At 51.5% G+C, this 18,655-nt stretch overlaps 1 protein-coding gene across 3 annotated transcripts in view; it reads right to left on the minus strand.

Moving 5' to 3' along the window:
• The window catches only part of NTRK3 (neurotrophic receptor tyrosine kinase 3), a 469,571-nt gene extending 450,922 nt beyond the window's left edge, over positions 1–18,649 (minus strand). For all 3 annotated transcript variants that reach the window (XM_023725922.1, XM_023725924.1, XM_023725923.1), the window contains exon 1: positions 18,448–18,649. The gene's annotated coding sequence lies outside the window, so the exon portion shown is untranslated. The remainder of the gene's footprint in view (positions 1–18,447) is intronic.
• Between the last annotated feature and the right edge of the window lie 6 nt (positions 18,650–18,655).

An 18,655-nucleotide genomic window follows, 5' to 3' on the forward strand; every position in this document is an offset into this window, starting at 1 on the left:
CACCCTCTGCACACATGGCCTGCCTCCCCCACACCTGGGGGTAGATTACAACGAGCAGGGCCTGGGTGGCAAGAGGGAGGGGCCGTAAGGGGAGCTGCTGGGCCTTACACACCCTCAATCTATGAACTACAAGGGATATAGGTCCAGCAGAGCAGGGCCCTCACCTGGCCGCTTCCCCACTGTTCTCCCAGTGCTCACAGAGGGGCTGGCCCATGGGAGGCATTCAATAAACACACAGTGAACAAATGAGTGAATAGGTAAATGAACAGATGGAGGCCTCAGGAGAGCTAGTGACAGCCTCTCATTTACACACTGTTCCTTGGCTTCCTTCCCTGTCCTGTCTCACTTCCCCTCTCCCTCCTAGGCTTCCTGGGCTCATCTTCCAAGTAAACCACTTGCCCCCAAATCTCTGTCTCACACAGTCAAAAGGTGACAGAAGAAGAAATGGAAGTCAGCTCTCTTGCCTTCCAGTATGTTTCAACAAACCAAACAGCAGCCATTAAGTTGACTGCGACTCATGGCGACCCCATGTGTGTCAGAGTAGAACTGTGCTCCATAGGGTTTTCAATGGCTGATTTTTCTAAAGTAGATCACCAGGCCTTTCTTCCGAGGTACCTACGGGATGGACTTGAACCTCCAACCTTTTGGTTAGTAGCTGAGCATGTTAACCATTTTCACCCCCCAGGGTTGTTTACCCTAAAAAATATCACAGGGGCTCTTGTGGGCAACAGCATCAATATCATGGCCAGAGGGGCACAACCTTGACAACTCACTCCACTGCTGTCAACATTAAACGGACCTGAGAACAGGTCAGTCTAGAATTTTTAAATCTCAATTAGAAAAAATGAGGCTTGATCCACCTTCAGGAAACCACATTCTCATATATATGTACGTATATAAAACCAAACCTGTTGCCGTCGAGTCGATTCTGACTTACAGTGACCCTGTAGGACAGAGCAGAAGTGCCCCCTAGGGCTTCCAAGAAGCGGCTGGTGGATTCGAACTGCCGACCTTTCGGTTAGCAGCCAAGCTCTTAACCACTGCACTACCAGGGCTCCATTCATATATATATACACTGCCCTTTAAACGTTTACATTAAACAGATATTCTAAAACTCTGCCACTGCTTCCCTGGCGACAGCCCTTGCAGTCCAATGTCTGCCTCCTCTACTGGACTCCAGGAGAGAAGGGTCACAGCCTTTGGTTTTCTCATCAGTGTTCCCAGCGCTCAGCACAGTGCCAGGCCCAGGGCTGGTGCCAGGTGTTAAGATGAAGAAAGGGTGACTCCTCTCTTCTCTGGGTCCATGCTAGTGCATCTCCCATCTTTGCCCAACAGTCCAGATGCTGTCTGCCCTGGCAGACAGTAAGGCAGGCAGCCAGACACCTGGGCACCCCACAGCCTCGGTGCAGATGCAGCTCAGTGTTCGCAGTGGGCTAGACGCGCCGCCAGGACCAGGCCCCGTTAGCTGTCTGTCATGCACTTGGAAGCCAGTCCTTTGCAAAACGAAATGCAGCTCCTCCTCTCCAACACCTGCCTCAGGGATGGGAGCCAGAAGCCCCTATGGGACACAGGACCCCCCATTGAGAGGGAAAAGCCTGCAGCCATAGGCCCCACACCCCAGAAATCAGGCACTTCTTTCCCCAGAGCTTCCACCCCTCCTCCTATCTGCCAAAGGCTTGGAGGGGCCCTAGCTCCTCCACCATTATGCTCTCACGCCCGCGGCCCCCAGTGATGGGGCTTCTGGCAAGGGAATAAAATGACGCCCCTCCTCCGTGCCCCGGCCCCTCCCCAGTTCTCACATTATTTCCCACGTGGTGTCTTATCGCCACATTTGTTAAAATGACTGCCACTTAAGAGGTGGCAAGGAGTCAGAAACACAATCTGGAGCAAAGCTGATATTAAATAACTTCCTGTGCCTGGCACGTCTGCCAATGCTCCCTCCTGGATCTCAGGTGGAGAAATGAAGAAGCTACAGACGACGAGGAGCCACAGACACCCCAGTTCCAACCTCAGAGCCACACCTCTGCTCAGAGAGGCCCCTTTTTCTCTGGGCTGGAGTTTCTGTACCAGTAGAGCCTGAAGCTTAGCGATTACCACTACTCTCTTTTCTCTTGATCCCCCCTCCACACACACACACTGAGCTAAGGGTATGAAATTATGTCTGACGCTCAAGTCCAAGGCTGAGGAGGCTCCCAATCAACCAGCCCAACCCAGACATTTTCCAGATGCTTGAGTCTCTTGGCCAAGGCCAACCAGGGGGCTTGTGTATTAAAACATCCCCAACGGTGCAGCACCACAGGAAAACACGAGAAAAGGTCTGGTTTTTAGATGCCGGGGTTGGTTGGCTACAATACAGTCAGTCAGGTGCACATGTGTTTTCTCCAGTCGTGACCTCATACCATTGTCCCAGGCAAGAAATATTCCCAATGGCCATCACCATATTAACACCCTCAGATGGACACCTTTAGCCACTAGCATTGGAGGGGGAGAAATTCTGTTGATGGGTCCTCTGGAGCTGATACCCGACCAAGGTTCAGTCTCATCTGGCCCAACCAACACCAAAAAACCCTCCAACAATCTCCACCACCATCACCTTACGAGATCACCTGTAGAATATACTTGTTGTTCTCCATTCCAGCCACTGGATGTCACTGCTGCCCCCAATGAACTGGAACCAATGGGGAGTAAAATGACCCACCAGGTAGACAGGATCCCAAATATATCTCCTGCACTGGCTCCTAACTTCATCCTTCTTCCACAAAGAGACAGATGGCCAATTCTTGAGTATCCACCATGTTGCAGACACTGTCTGCACACCATATAATTTAATCCTCACAGCAACATCTAACAGCAACACCTCCCAATAACACTTTACTTGCTGGTAAAGGAAATGAGACCTAGAGAAATGAAGTAACTTGCTAATAGTTTTCAAGAAAGAATCAAGTAGGAGGGCAAGGGTTGGAATCCCAGTTTGATGTCAAATTCCCTGACCTTTCCACGACACAATTTAGCTTCCTTCGAGATATATACTCAGCACTATGGGCTCTGGTGAAGACAATATTGTTTGCCAAGACCCTGAGATTTGCTGGCACCTGGGAAGAAACCACGTGTAGCTCGGACTTTCATCAAGGGCACAATCACAATAAACCCATTGCCATTAAGTCAATTCCAACTGAGAACAACCCTATAGGACACAGTAGAACTACCCCATAGGGTTTCCAAGGCTGTAAATCTTTATGAAAGCAGAATGCCACATCTTTCTCCCCATGGAGCAGCTGGTGGGTTAGAACAGCCGACCCTTCAGTTAGCAGCTGAGCACTTAACCACTGTGTCACCAGGGTGCCTACAATTACAATACCAAAAAACCCAAACCAAACCCACTGCCATCAGGTTGATTCTGACTCATAGTGACCCTACAGGACAGAGTAGAACGGACCCCATGGGGTTTCCAAAGAGCGGCTGGTGGATTCGAACCGCAGACCTTTTGGCAAGCAGCCAAGCACTTAATCACAGCACCATCACAGAAATCATGGTCTAATGCCCTTTTGTGGCTTAATATGGAACTGCGATGAATGTGTATCAGAGGCTCTAAAGGGTGGACTGGAGGGACCGAGAAGTCTACTACTGAAAAGGCTGTAATTGATGATTACCGTAGGTTACCTGGAAGTCCCTGGGTGGTGCAAGCAGTTAAGTTGCTCCGCTGCTAACCAAAAAGCTGGAGGATCAAGTTCACCCAGAGGCACCTTGAAAGAAAGGGCTGGCGATCTACTCCAAAAAATCAACCTTTGAAAACCCTATAGAGTATATACCCAAGAGACTTGAAAGCAGAGACTTGTATACCAATGTCTGTTGTAGCACTATTCATTACAGCCAAAAGGTGGGAAAAAAAACTAAATGGCCATCAACAGATAACTGGATAAACAAAATGTGAGACATACCTACAATGGAATACTACTCAGCCAGTAGGAGAAATGAAGTCTTGATACATGCTACAGTATGGGTGGAGGTGGAAGACACTACGCTGACTGAAATAAGTCAATCACAAAAGGACAAATATTGTATAACCTCACTTATATAAAAAGACAAGAAAAGGCAATGTATAGAGAACAAGTTTATCAGTGGTTACCAGGGGCAAGAGGAAGAGGATTGACAGTGATGAAAATATCACACTGACTAAGGGTAGGGTTGCACAGCCAATTATTATAATTGCTGCCAATAAGTTGTATACTTGTAAAAAGCTGAACTGACAAAAGTTGTGTGATAGCTATATTTACAACAATGACAAAAAAAAAAAAGAGTGGCTGCTAAAGCTGCTTCTGCACAACCAAAAACCTTATGGGATTTGGTTCCTTGGTTTGGAGATTTAGGGTCATGGTTTCATGGGATACCCCAGTTAATTGGCCGAATAACATGTTTAATGCTTCTGTTCTACCTCTTAGTTCGTTGTGTAATGCTGGGGTCTTAAAAGCCTGCAAGTGGCCATCCAAGGCACAACAACCAGTCTCTACTCACCTGGAGCAACAGAGGAAGAAGAAGATTCAGGAACAGAAGAAGGATATGTAATGTGTGGCTAACTGCCTCCATGAACAACTGCCTCGTTTTCCATGAGACCAGAAGAAATTAGTGGTGCCCAGCTGCCATTACTGAACATTTTGATCAAAGATTCTATAAGAAAAATCCTGATCAAAAGGGGGAAAATGCAGAACATAATTTCAAATTCTCATGGACTCTAGACTTCCTGGAGCCATGGAGGCTGGATGAATTCCTGAAACTATTGCCCTAAGATAATCTTGAAACCTTAAGCCAAAAACATTCCCGGAAGTTTTCTTGAAACCAAACAATAGTCTAACTTTCTTCTTGTTGTTGTGATTGGGTGCCATCGAGTAGGTTCCGACTCACAGCAACCTTACGTACAACAGAATGAGATATTGCCTGGTCCTGCGCCATTGTCACAATCGTTGCTATGTTTGAGCCCACTGTCAAAGATACCGTGTCAATTCATCTCAATGAAGTTCTTCCTCTTTTTTGCTGACCCTCTACTTTACCAAGCATGACGTCCTTCTCCAGGGAATGGCCCCTCCTGATAACGTGTCCAAAGTACACGAGACAAAGTCTCATCATTCTCGCCTCTAAAGACGTTCTGGCTGAACTTCTTCCAAGACAGATGTATTCATTCTTCTGGCAGTCCATGGTATATTCAATATGCTCTAGCTTAACTAATAAAAAATGTCTGCCTTGAGCATTGTGCTCTTTTAAGAACTATCTATATGGAATCAAATTGACAACATCAACTCTAAAGATTAGATAGCAACCTTAGGCGGCAGTGAATTTATGTTAGTGGGGGAGAAACAACTCAGAAAAGGAAGGTGAGGATGGTTGCACAACTCAAAGAATGTAATCAGTGTCACTAAATGGTACATGCAGAAACTGTTAAATTGGTGTATGTTTTGCTGTGTATATTCTCATCAACAAGATAGTTTTTTTTAAAAAAAAAAAAAGAAAATCCTATAGCGCACAGTTCTACTCTGACACACATGGGGTCACCATGAGTTGGAGTCAACTCAATGGCAACTAGTTTATGAAGCAATGGTAGTTCCGTGGTAGAATTCTCACCTTCAGTAGGGGAAACCCAGGTTCAAGTCCCAGCCAATGCACCTCATGTGTAGCTACCACCCATCTATCAGTGGAGGCTTGTGTGCTGCTATCATGATGAACAGATTTCCACAGAGCTTTCAGACTAAGACACACTAGGAAGAAAAGCATGGCAATTTACTTCCAAAAACTCTATGGATCATAGTGATCTGATCTGCAATCAATCATGGGGATGCTGTTGGACCAAGCAGAGTTTCATTCCATAGCGCCTGGGATGGCTATGAGTAGGGAGCGGACCCAAGGGCAGCAAACAACAACAACAGTCACCCCCCATACCTTTGGATTTCTGAATTATTTTTACAGAGATTGGTCCTCAGTGGAGATCTGTGGCTGACAGCCTTAGTCAATTACAATAGCCAGAAGAGAATCAGCTAGTGGATGGGAAACTATATAGACCAAGAGTAGAAGTAAAACCACATGGGACAGCATCTGCAAGGGGCTGGGTGCTCCTGAGTTATCCTGGATGGCGTTTCTGAGGCACGGGCAGGAGAGATGGTCAGCAGGAAGACTCTTCCTGGGACACCCTGCCACTTGGCATCCCAAGTACCTTATCTGAGGACCTTATCAGTGGGGACCATGGCAATCTCACTGTCATTGCAGCAGACATTTGCCCCAGCCACTTTGTCACCTCTTCCAAGTATAGCTCATCTTGGTCCTTCTATTGCTTCCCTCAGCCTTGGTCCAGGTGGTAGCGCCTCTCATACAACTTCCTCTAAGCCCACTCTTTAAGGACCCAGAAACGTCACTGCCGTCACTCCTCAGAGACTCTCATCACACCATTGGCCAGCGTGGCCTCTGCCCGCACATCATGAGTCAGGCACTTGCCATATCTCATTTAAGCTTCACAACCACTCTATAAAGATGGCTATAATCAGCCCCCTCTTTCAGATGAGGAAATTGAGGCTCAGAGAAGTTAAGTAACATACCTAAGCTCACACAGGAGCAGAGTCAGAAGCCTCCACTACAACGAGCTGCCTCTCAGACAAAAGAACCACTGGAAAGCTCTGGACACGAGAATTATTCTAACTGGACACACTGAGTTAGAAGATTAACCTGCCAGGAGGCGTAGAATGAGCTAGAAGAGGAGAAGGTGGAAGGAAGAAGAACGTATGAGGGTCATAAAAATTATTCATGCCCAGGGTAATGAGGTTCTGGAGTGTGGCAAGAAGGGGGAGAAAACGAGAGAGACAGAACCAGCACTGAGTTTCATATACACACTAGAAGAAATACAACTGTTATGGTCCTTAGAAGTGAGGAGGGCGAAACTTTGGACACATCATCAGGAAAGACCCACTGCTCAAAAGGACATCATGGTTGGAAAAGTAGAGGGTCAGTGAAAATGAGGGAAATCCTCAATGAGATGGACTGACACAACAGCCACAACGTATCTATGATCATGAAGATGACACAGGAGGAGACAATGTTTCATTCCATTATACATAAGGTAACCATGCGTCGGCATCGACTTGAAGACAACTAACAACATACACGCGCACACGCACGCACAAAATTTCACTGAAATTTTACAATAACCCTAAAGGCTTTTATTACCTGTACTTTCCAGATGAGAAAATAGAGGACCAAAAAGTTAAGCAGCCAGCCCGGGGTCACACACAACTGTTAAGAGACAGAGTTGTGATCTGAAGCTTCATATAATTCTGTAGTTGCCATAAATAAGCATGGCTCTATATGCAAATGATCTCCATCCCAGTAGGAGAGCCATAAATGCTAGCTTATCCCTGCTCATCAGCGGACCAACCTCGAAAATGTATCAGAGATAATAAGAACGTAGGAAAGGATCCATCACAACAGAGAGGACCCAGGCTGCAGCCCTGTGTGGGGCAGCCCATGTATGACCCTCCGGACAAAATCACAGGCCCCAATCCCATAAACTCAGCACTCCCTACAAACGCAGAAGACCTGCCCATCTGTCAGTCTGTTGTACTGTGGTGTCTTTCGTGTGGCTGTGATGCTGGAAGCTAAGCCATCATTATTTCAAATATCAGCAAGGTCACCCACGGTGGACAGGTTTCAGTCGAACTTCTAGGCTAAGACAGACTAGGAAGAAAGGCCTAGCCATCTACTTCCAAAAATCAGCCAATGAAAATCCTATGAATTTGCAACAGAATATTGTCCCATATAGTGCAGAAGATGAGCCCCTTCGGTTGGAAGGCACTGAAAATGCACAGTGACTACAACAGACTTGAGCATAATCAACACTTCAATGATGGTGAAGATGGTACAGGACTGGGCAGCATTTTGTTCTGGTGTATGTACGTGGGGTCACCATGAGTCAGAGTTGGCTCGACAGCAGCTAATAACGACAACAGTTTCTGAAGCTAATAACCAATTGGTGGGACAAGGCTCATTTGTGGACCAGCTAGTACATGGGACAAGACAGCACCTGCTCAAACATGAGTTTGTCTGGGACAGATAGTGAAGGGCCAAAGGTTCTCACAGAAAGGAAACTGTCAAAACCAGCTAGTCCAGGGCAGGGCGCACGGCCTGGGTTACCAGGCAGATTCATACGCATCATTTTGTAGGATAATCTCTAAAAGCAGTAAGGTCTGCAGAGGTTAAAAGGTTGCCTGAAGATCTTATCTCTGGTGCAGGTCAGGATCTGGGGTCTAGTAATTCACAAACAGCTCCCTTTGTATCAAGTAATTTGCAAGCTTGTAGGGGGAAGGGAGAGACAAGGAGAGGTGAGAGATGCCTCCACACTTGGGCCAGAGTATCAGATGGCCTTAAGGGGTACATAAAGTTCACTTCTTCTGACACTAACCTCATGATGTCACCATCTGCCCACTTGTCTGTATCCCCATCAAGACTGTGAACTCGTCCTGAGCTTGGACTATGTCCCATTCATTCTTCTCCACTAGCCCCTGTGCAGATGTGCTTATTCCTCCTGCTGCTGCTGCTGAGACCAGGGCGGGAAGGAGGGCACTCCAAGCAAACTTTTGTCCAGCAAGGGCACTCTCCCTGCCACCTACCAGAGGAAGCCAGCAGCTCCAGAGCCAGAAAGCCCACGTCCCCGAGACTGACATCTGACATGATGGAGGCAGCAAGGCCAGCTGTGGCAAGAGAGGCCCCGCCTAGGCGAGAGCTGATCTCCCTGCTTTGCCCTGGCTCAGGAAAGGTTCTCAAAGCCGGCTGCCTCGCACGCACAGGCCACCAGGCTGGCTCCACAGCCCCAGCTCCCGCCTGCGAAGCCACCAGCCACCGCCAACCGTCTCATGCGCAGCACTGCCCTCTAGTGGCCACTGGAGGTCTAGACGCAGAAGATCTCGCCAGGCAGGAAGCCAACGGCTTTAAGGTTTGTTTACCCAGACCTCAGACGTGATGTGCACAGAACACAGAAGAGACGCACTTGTGCGTGCGCAAAGACGCCCCCAGACGCACACGCACAGCCGAGCGTACCGTGGGAGGCAGCTGGGATTAAGACTGCGGATCTACGATTGCTCCCTTCATCCTCTCCCTCTGTAGGAAGCTGAGGGCTCTAGCAGCCAAGCTCCTTTCCCTGCCACTGTAAGAGCCGGAATCCCTCAGCCCCAGAGCGGACCCTGGCAGAAGGCAGGAAGACAAGACTCACACCAGCCTGGGTAACAGGGCCCCTGCGATCTGCTCTGCCTTTGCCAGGCACTCACTGCGTGACTGGAGCAAGTTGGTTTACCTCTCTTGAGCCTCAGGTTCCTCACCTATAAAACTGGGTGGTTTGGACCAAATTATTTCAGACCCTTTCCAGGTCTAGTGATAATGTGGTTCAAAGTCCTGATCTTCCTTCTGACTCAAACCCCACCCAGGCATCTAAAAATGGAAAGAACCAACCTGGTACCTGACTGTTTACAAAGCCCCATCAAATATATCAACACGCTGATGCCACAGTGTCCCTGTGAGGGAGTTGGTGAGATGACACCAACTCCCAGAAGTGGAAACTGAGGCTCAGAGATGTTCTATGACTGGACAAGCTCATCCAGTCAAGAAGCAGAAAAAATGAGGTATTCCTACAAATGCTTGCCTCCCCCCAGTCTTAGCTGATTTGCAGGACATTCCAGCTCTCTCCATGGGGACAGCTGTAGCCATCACCCAGGGCTACAGGTCATTCCTACAGCTACATCCCTATAGGAGAGAGACAGCTGCAGTTTCCATGAGGAATGAGGGTAGAGGGACGGGAGCAAGAGGAAATGATTAAAGTCTGCTCGCTTGAGGAGGGGGCAAAGGAAGGGCGTAGAAAGACCAGGAATTCACCCTTCAGGAAAGATGCTCTAATATCAGCTTCTAACTCTAGCTGTCCAGCATTTCAGACACCCCCCTTCTGCTGTGCATCCACAGGCAGCCCTGGCACCCAAAGCTCTACCTGGGAGGTCACCCAGCCCTCCACTCACCTATCCAGGCTTTCTCTGGCCATGGGCAGTCAGGGTCTCAGTCCTGCTGACCGTGCCTCAGGCCAGTGTGGAGGTGTTTGGGACCCAGCCACTAGCTTCCTGAATCCCTGCCAGCCTCAGCTATCACCTGCTCTACTGTGGAGGCTGACCTGACCTCAGAAGTCAGGACACCATGGCGGAGGGGTGGGGATCAAGGAGGCCTAGGACAGGGGTTTGGCTGAGACACAGCCTCCAGGGAAGCTGTCTGTCAGAAACACGCCAAGAGGAGAGACCACAGGCCTCCCCCAAGGGTAGACAACCTGTGACTCTGGGTTGGCCTGTATTGCCTGCCCAACACCCTGCCCCGAATTAGACCATTTGCCCTCCCCTGCCCTCCCTAGCCATGGCAATTCTTACCCAGGGAACTGGAAGTTTACAAATAAAGGATCCTCCTAAAACTTCACATCAACTCTCTTATTTTATTATTAATTTATCATAATAGTCATATATTAGTGTGTGTATGTGCATATAGGTGTGTGTATATACAAAAGAATATAGGCAATATAGCTTAACAGTTAAATGCCAGAGTTTTCTGCCATTTACTGACTGTGTAAAATTAAGCAAATCAAGCTTTTTCTGGACTCAGCTTCCCCATCTGTAAAATGGGGCTAGTAATGTCATTGTTAGTTGCTGTCGAGTCAATTTTGACTCATGGTAATCCCATGTGTGCAGAGTAGAACTGCTCTATAGGGTTTTCAAGGCTTTGACCTTTAGGAAGCTGATCACCAGGCCTGTCTTCCAAGGCACCTCTGGGTGGGTTTGAACTGCCAACCTTTCAGTTAGTCATCGAGCACTTAAAAATTTGCACCACCCAGGGACTCCTGGCCTAGTAATAGCAGTACTTACAGGATTGTTGTGAGGCCACAATGAGGTTTAACCAACCAGTTACCCATGGAGCCAATTCCGACTCATGGCAACCCCGTATGTGTCAGAGTAGAGCTGTGCTCCATGGGGTTTTCAATGGCTGATTATTCAGAAGCAGACTGCCAGGCATTTCTTCCACAGTGCCTCTGGATGGACTCGAATTGCCAACCTTTTGGTTAGCAGCTGAGTGAATTAACATTTGCACCACAAGGACTTCTCAATGAAGAATATATATATATGACATATAAAGTGCTTAGAATAGTGTTTGCAACGTAGCAAGTGCTCAAAAGATACCATGTATTGACAGCTTACTATTTGCCAGGCATTACACAAGGCACTGAACCTTAGCCATACCCGCTCTAAGGTAGTCATTCTTATCTTTATTTTACTGATAAGGAAATTGAGGCCGAGAGGAGGAAAGTGATTTTTGCAAAGCCAGGCGGCGGCCAGGCCAGGAGGAGCTGCTAGGGAAACCAGAGCCAGGGAAGAAAGCAGCTGCCAGAGCCCTGTCCACGCTTCCAAGCAGGTGATGTCTGTCTGTGGGAAGGAATCCTGGGTCTCCCACCACCCAGACCTTGGGACGCTTGGAGGGGACAAGCCAGGCAGGGGAGCCAGGCAGAGGCGAGGCCCGATGCTGGGCTCCCCAGCCTGCTGAGCCCTGAGATGCCTCTAGCCCTGCACGTAAATAGAGCTCAGCAGCAGTGCTCGTGGAATTTATTTCTAATTGGCGTGGGCTGCAGGCTCTGAGGAGCCTTGGGGCTGCCAGCCTCGCATGGTTGCTGCCTCTGGGGACCCTGGATTTGGAAACATCGCCCCAGAGGGAGACACAGTCACAGGGGAGGCTCGGGCTTTGACAAAGTGCCCAGAACACATGAACCAGGGTGGAGTAGAGGGCAGTACCTGCACCAGCAAGGGGGGTGGGGGAGGCGAGTCACTTCAGAGAAGTTCTCTGGAAGCCACAGAGCTCAGGAAAGTCCCTGCTCCTCTGGGGACCCTCCCTTGGGACAAAAGGGAGGAAACAACTGCCGTGGTCCCCAGGAGCGCTGCATTCCAGTGAGTCCTGCACTTGGGCGTAGGCAGAAATCTGGGGTCCTCTTCGGGGGTTCTGAGGGCTCACTGGCACCTCTGGCTTTCTGTGGCTTCACTGGAGACCTCGCCCTTTATGATCCTATCCATCTACGAGGGGCTTCCAACACACCTTGCACATAAGGATTACTTGTGTTCCCCAAAGTGAGGCAAGTGAAGCTCAGGGAGTGACAAATGACTCGAGCTCATCACTCAGCCTGTCACCAACAGCTCTAGTGACTGAGGCCAGCGTCCATCCAGGCCACTCTCAGACCCAGCTGCCACGATACTCAGCCACCCTCCTCCCCAAATCCCTCAGAGATGGCCATTCCCATAGTTCTGCCCCCTGGGAGAAAAAGAACTTTCTGGATGAAAACACCTCCACCTCTCCCTTCCCACCAAGCCAAAGGGGGTCCATCTGAAGGGCCTAGGGCCTGAGAGACAATGGAGCCAGCAGAACCAACCAGCAGGCAGTGAGACGAGCACCCGAGGAGGACCACGAGACTCTGTGTTCCTCTAGATCTTTCCATCAGTGAGCCATGGCAACTCGACCACTGAGGCTCAAGCTTTGTGTCTGGTTTCACTTTGTTTTGTTAATCTGCAGAACGGGGCTAATAATCTCCGTTTCTGTACCTCTGGTAGCTGTCACAAAAGCAAAATCGAGAACTGTGAACTGCAAAGTGTGGTACAAATGAATAATGGGGTACTCATGGGGCTAAAGAATTTGCCACCTGGGGACCAAAAGGTAGCCTCTTGATGGATACTGGGAGACCACCTTTTAAAACTGGCCTGGCCCCTGGGAGGGGGCTAGTAGACCTTGGGAATTCTGATCGGGAGCTGTAATCCCCTATCTCACCTAGCCCAATCCTATCTTACATTGCCCTTGCCCCTCCCAATTCATCAACCCCTGCTTGGACTAGAGCCAAGAAGGGGAGGGGTGTGCAGGATTCCTCTCCTATCATCAATCCATCTCCCTCCCAAATTCAGACCCTTCTGATCACAACAACAGTGTGCACTAAGTTTACTGGGTGGTGGCAAACAGTTAACAAGCTCGGCTGCTAACCAAAAGGTTAAAGGTTTGAGTCCATCCAGAGATGCCTCAGAAGAAAGGCCTGGCAATCTAGTTCCAACAAATCAGCCACTGAAAACCCTATAGAGCACAGTTCTACTCTGACGCACATGGGATTGCCATGAGTCAGAATCAACTCTAAGGCGACTGGTTGGTATGCTTTATCAATAAAAATCTTCTAACTTTGAAATACTCATAATTTATTTGATTCTATGCATATATATCTTCAATCTATATAGTAAATATTGAATATCCCTTCTTTAGGTCAAAAGAAATAGAAGTTCTAGCATTTTCTTCTCACACACAGTGGTGGCCCCTGTCCCAGCAATGAGGGTGAAAGTGTTGCCGAGGGACATCCCCTGCCTGCCCTGAGCTCACTGAGGGTGGGGGATGGGGAGCCAGGGAGCCAGGTGTCCAGCCGCTGGTGAGAGGCTGCTGTCCCCGTGCACTCTTATAAAGTCTATGTGGCATCTGGTCTGGGAAGCTGACTCCAAATTGTATGTGGCACTTTCTGGGTGGCCCAGAGTTTTCTAGAGGTGGGAAGGGAAAGAAGGGAAAAATGGTCAATGGCCAATCAGGGAGCACCTCTGCCCTCCTCCCCTGCCCTCCTCCTAGCCCACCTCCTCCTGGTGACATCACAAGGGCCATCACCAATCCCAAAGGAGATGCTTTTAGAAGCTCCACCCAGTGGCCTTGCAGAGCCCCTGTCAGGGTTCCTTAGGCCCTAGCATGGCACAGTGTCCAAGCTGGAAGGGTCATTCCGCTCCCTGGCCTCAATTTATGGTTGAATTTACAGGCTCAGGCAGATGACACTCAACTGATATGGCTCACAAGGGTTAGGGGCAGAGCCAGGGGTGGGACTCAGGTGTCCACCTCTCTCCCTAGTGTACCCTGCCACTGGTTGCCTGGAAGCCCCAGGGAGGCTGCAGATGGTGCCCATCTGCCAATGGAGGACTTGCCATGGGGACCCCAGGCAGCAGCAGGGATGCCAGGACACTGGCAAGGGCCACGCCAATGGAGGGCTGCAGGCTGCCCACAATCTCACCCAAGAGCCCGCTGGGGTGGGAACTCAGCCCCCCAGAGCCAGACAGAAGGAGCCAGCAGGCAGAGATTGGCAGCTCAAGGACTGACAGCGTCCCCAGGCAGCTAGCATCGGCCCTTCCCTTCTTCACACAGCACACTTCCCTGCAGCCAGGCAGAGGGCAGGCAGTGCCTTGCAGGACCCTGAGAGTCACCCAGGCTCCAGGCTGGCTCTCAAGAGGCCAGTACACAGCACTCTCCAAGTCATGGCCAGGCCGGGCTGGTTTTGCCCAAAGCTGTCATGTTGATGCCCAAGGCCCCAGGGTGGACCACTGAGGACCTGCAGGCCTTCTCCAGCTGACGTCTCTACTCCAAAGAGGAGCCAGTAGGGCCTGGGGCCCACATAAATGCCCAGGGCCTCTGGAGTCCAGGGTCTCCAGCCTTCATCCTGGAAATACCTCTTTCCCAGAGTTGTAATCCCCCCTCCCCACTCTCACCTCACAGGACCCTCAAATCTCTGCCTACCTCTCCCAAGCCTAGTCCCAATCCTGGACTCTGTGCACCTTCCTGGCCCTCCTGACTGAGCCCGTGATGCCCTTGGGGCCTGGCTCACACACCTGCCAATCATGGCTGGGTCTCCCCTGGATCCTTAGAGACGCTGAGACTTAAGGAGCCAGCATGGCAGCCAAAGCCCCAAATGATGCTTTGCCCAGCCAAGGAGGGCCTGCAGGGAGGGCAGGGACCAGAGAGCTGCCAACTGCCAGGGGACTACAGTCTTTGCAAACACAGGGAGCCAGTCCCAAGAACACCCAGCCTAGGTAACCCAGCGAGGCCATCCTCTCTGCCCGGATCTTCTTCCTAATGGCCACCGAGGCACCACTCCCAGCCAGCCTCAGGCAGGCCTGGCCTAGAGGGCAGGCCCAGCCAGCCCGCCCCGCCAGCCACCACCGCCTGCCTTTGGGATGTCAGAGCCCGGCTGGGCGCGGCCGCACATGGACCCACCTAGGTGAGGTTACTGTGCACCAGGAGCTCACTGGCAAAGGGCTTGGCCTCCTGAACAGCAAGAGGCCAAGAGGGGGGGCCTTCAGAGCAGGTGGCTCTTGGAGAGCAGGGTGAGACCCACACTTCTGCCCTGATGCCTTGCAGCTGATTTCCTCCTGAGACTAATGGGATGGCAGTTCTCAGCAGGCTCCAGGAGGCCACCATATGCATCACCCCCAGGAAGTGGAACCACAAGCCTTCCTTTCCCGATGGTTCCTCTTAGAACTCAGGTGCAATCTCTTCAGCACCTGAGGAAGAGGTCTCAGCTCACTACAGCCCAGACAGATCAACACACCAGAGAACAGGAGGGTAAATCTATACGATCAGGTGATTCTAAGACCCACCCCTAGGCCCCCTTATCTGGGCCTGATGGAAACCCAGCTTCTGCCCCAGGCTCTTCCTCATACCCCCAGAGTCTGCCCAAGCTGCACCCCAAGGTGTACACTGGCACCAAGAGCTTCTGGCTGATGGAAGGCTGGGGCCCTCTCAACCCTGTATCTCTGGTAACATCAGAAATCTAAAGAGTACTGGCCTCTCTAGCAAAGCACTGGCTCCCATGAAGCCTTTCCCCCATGTCATGCTAAGGTAAAGCTCCTTCCTGCCTAGAGTGCTCCTCTATGCCCTCAAGTCCCCCCTAAAAGCCTGCTCCCAGTCCCACAGAGTGGTGGGGCCTGAGCATTGGTGGTGGACAGACCAGAGTTCCACGTCTGACTCCAACTGGGACTGTGTGTGCCAGGGAAAGTTACTTTACCACTCGAGCCTCCATGTCCTCTGGGGTGACAGCTGCTTCACAGGGGAACAGGATCCACTCACCCCCCAGCCCCCATGGCTCTGCTGGCCTCTAGGGTAGAAGGCTGGACCCTTCCCCCTCCCAGTTCAGTCAATACCAACCATGGATATAATAGGACACTGGGGAGAAGATGGGGCAAGGAGAGGTTATCTGACCTATGACCTATGACCCTCCCCTCCCCCACCTGCCACTCTTCAGAGCTCCAGTGGGAATCCAGTTCCTTTGATCTTAGGTGTTAGCGGATTTAGGGAAAGGGATCCTGACTTCTTGCCACAGAGAGTCCTAAAACAATGATAGGAGCACACATGATAGGAGCTCCCTGTCTCCCACCCCCCATGCCCTCATGGGCCCTCCAATGGCCAAGGGGCAAGAGGCTGTCCAGTCCCCTCCAGTCACCTATCTTTTCAGCAGCCCTGTCTTGGACCTTCTGCCTGGATAGACCCCTCCAACTTGTCCCTATCCAACTGCTTCCACAAGCTTCATTTTCAGAGAAGTGACACCTCTGTGTGACTACAGAGAGCCTATGTGATTGTGACCATTGCTGTCTCCTGAAGCCTTCTACAGATCCACACATCTCTCCAGCTGACAATAAGCTGGATGAGGCTCACTGCTCCCAGAAACCCACATTGGGCACTTAGGACACCCCCTCTCTAGCTCCTGGTCTGCCCAATCCCCCTGGAAATTCCTAGATCCCACTCCTGAGCTCCAGAGCCTGCCACTAAGCCACTCTACAAACATACACACACACACACACACACACACACACACACAGAGCCATGGTGCACTTCCAAGTCTGACTCTCCCGACAATCTCACTCTGGACCCTCCTCCCTCCATCCCAGGGATGCTGGAATGCTGGGGCCTGCCGGGAGCAAGAAGCAGAATGGTCTATCCTCCTCCCTCTCCATCTCCCCCACCCATGGCTGTTTATCTTGTCATCTCCGGCCAGGTTGAAGGGTGTCCAGGGGCTGAATGGCTGAGTGGCAGAACTGAGATATGGGTCAAGCTTGTCTCCAGAGCCAGGAATCAGGGGCATTTCCCGGGCGGTACATTTCCCTCAAACTGTTAGCTGCCAGAATGTGAGCAGAATCTCCATTAAGCCAAGAGGGCCAGTGGACTTTGGAGAGAGAGCAGGACTGCAATTCCTCCCGGCTTTGCAGCCCCACCGCTTGGGACTGAGGCTAAGGAAGGGCTACCGCCTGGGAGAGTGGTGCAAAAGGCAGGCTCCGCCCATCTTCAGCCGGCCCAGGGGGTAACGAGCCACCCCAGATGCCTCCCGAAGATGCTGGCCGGGACTTGGTGCAAACCCTTCTCAGCATTCCATCTACTCCCGGGGTCCCCAAGGGGTGGGGGATTCAGGGGAAGACAAACTAGATCTATCCACTGGACAATTCTAGTGACATCCACATCCTTCTCCTGGGTGGCAAGACAGGAGGGGTTTCACCTGGCCTGGTGGGCTTCCCAAAGCCCAGGTGAATGGGAGAAACCCTGGGCAGGCTCTCTGGACCCTGAGCTCTTGCTTTCTCCCCCTCCCAGATTTCTGCCCCCCAAGTCCCGCCCAAGAAAAATAACAAGAAGCAAAGACCAGGCCACCACACGTCTCACTAGGACGGGGCAGACCCAGTCAAATGCCAACTAGAGTTCGATTTTCTAAATAAACGGATCCGCACGATCATATAAGAGCCCCTCCTCCCCACCCCCAACACACGCCCTCTCCTCTCCGTTCAGCATCCTGACTCGGAATTATCCAGAGCAGTTATCAAACCCAAACGGGGTCGGAGGGGGGGGGTGCTTTGTTGGCGCCCAGAGGTAGAGGAGGGTGGGAACAGGGGATGTCTCGTAAATGCCCAAAATGGGGTTGGAGAGGGCGGGCAAGAAGGAATGGGAAAAGGTAGGCGTCCATGACGGCCTCCACACGTCCAAAGTGTCCCCGCGAACAGCCAGCTCCCAACTTGTTTACTTGTCAGCATGTTTGGCTGTTTCCAAAAGGAAATAGTTAAACATCTCGGCTGGGTCGCGAGGAGTCCCTATCTGTCACCTTCCCTCCCAGCTAAGCGCTGCCACTGCCGCCACCGACGCCGCTGCCGCTGCCGCCGCCGCCGCCACTGTCAAAGAATCGAATCTCGTCTACTTTATTCCACTTGAGCGTGGCCAAACTGTTGCTATTTCGTGGGGGGCAAAGCACACGATTCGCACCCACGAAACGCACCAGCAGCGGGTGGGTGCGGGGGCGGGAACTGGGCCCCGCGTGCCCTCTGCAGGCCGGGGTCCTCTCCAGGGAGAGGTACACACGCACACACGCATCCCAGGATCACGCCTCGCCAGGGCCGGAGTCACCTGGAATACGCAGCTCGTGAGCATCTCCCGAGCCAGAGCGAGCCTGCCGTGCGCCCGGCGGGCCGCGAGCAGGAGAGAGCTGGGGTGGGCGGAGGGCCGACTCCCGGGCCGCGGGAGGGCGGGCGGGCGGGCGAGAGGGAACCGCGGAGCGCGGGGGGAGGCGGGCTGGGGAGCGGCCGCCTGACTTACATGGAAGTGATATTCCTTGAGATGTCCGTGATGTTGATGCTGGCATTCCCATTGCTGTTCCCTGAATCTTGCCCTTCCAGGAGGGGGAAGAGGTTCCCATCGTCCGGCCGCCGGCAATTGATCTCCGTCTTGCTGCAGACACAATTTGCAGGGCAAGCCAGCACGGAGCCCACATAGTCCAGCCAGACGCTTCCCAGCAAGAAAATCC

Source organism: Trichechus manatus, unplaced genomic scaffold, assembly GCF_000243295.1.
Source record: "Trichechus manatus latirostris isolate Lorelei unplaced genomic scaffold, TriManLat1.0 scaffold00009, whole genome shotgun sequence".
Taxonomy (NCBI): domain Eukaryota; kingdom Metazoa; phylum Chordata; class Mammalia; order Sirenia; family Trichechidae; genus Trichechus; species Trichechus manatus.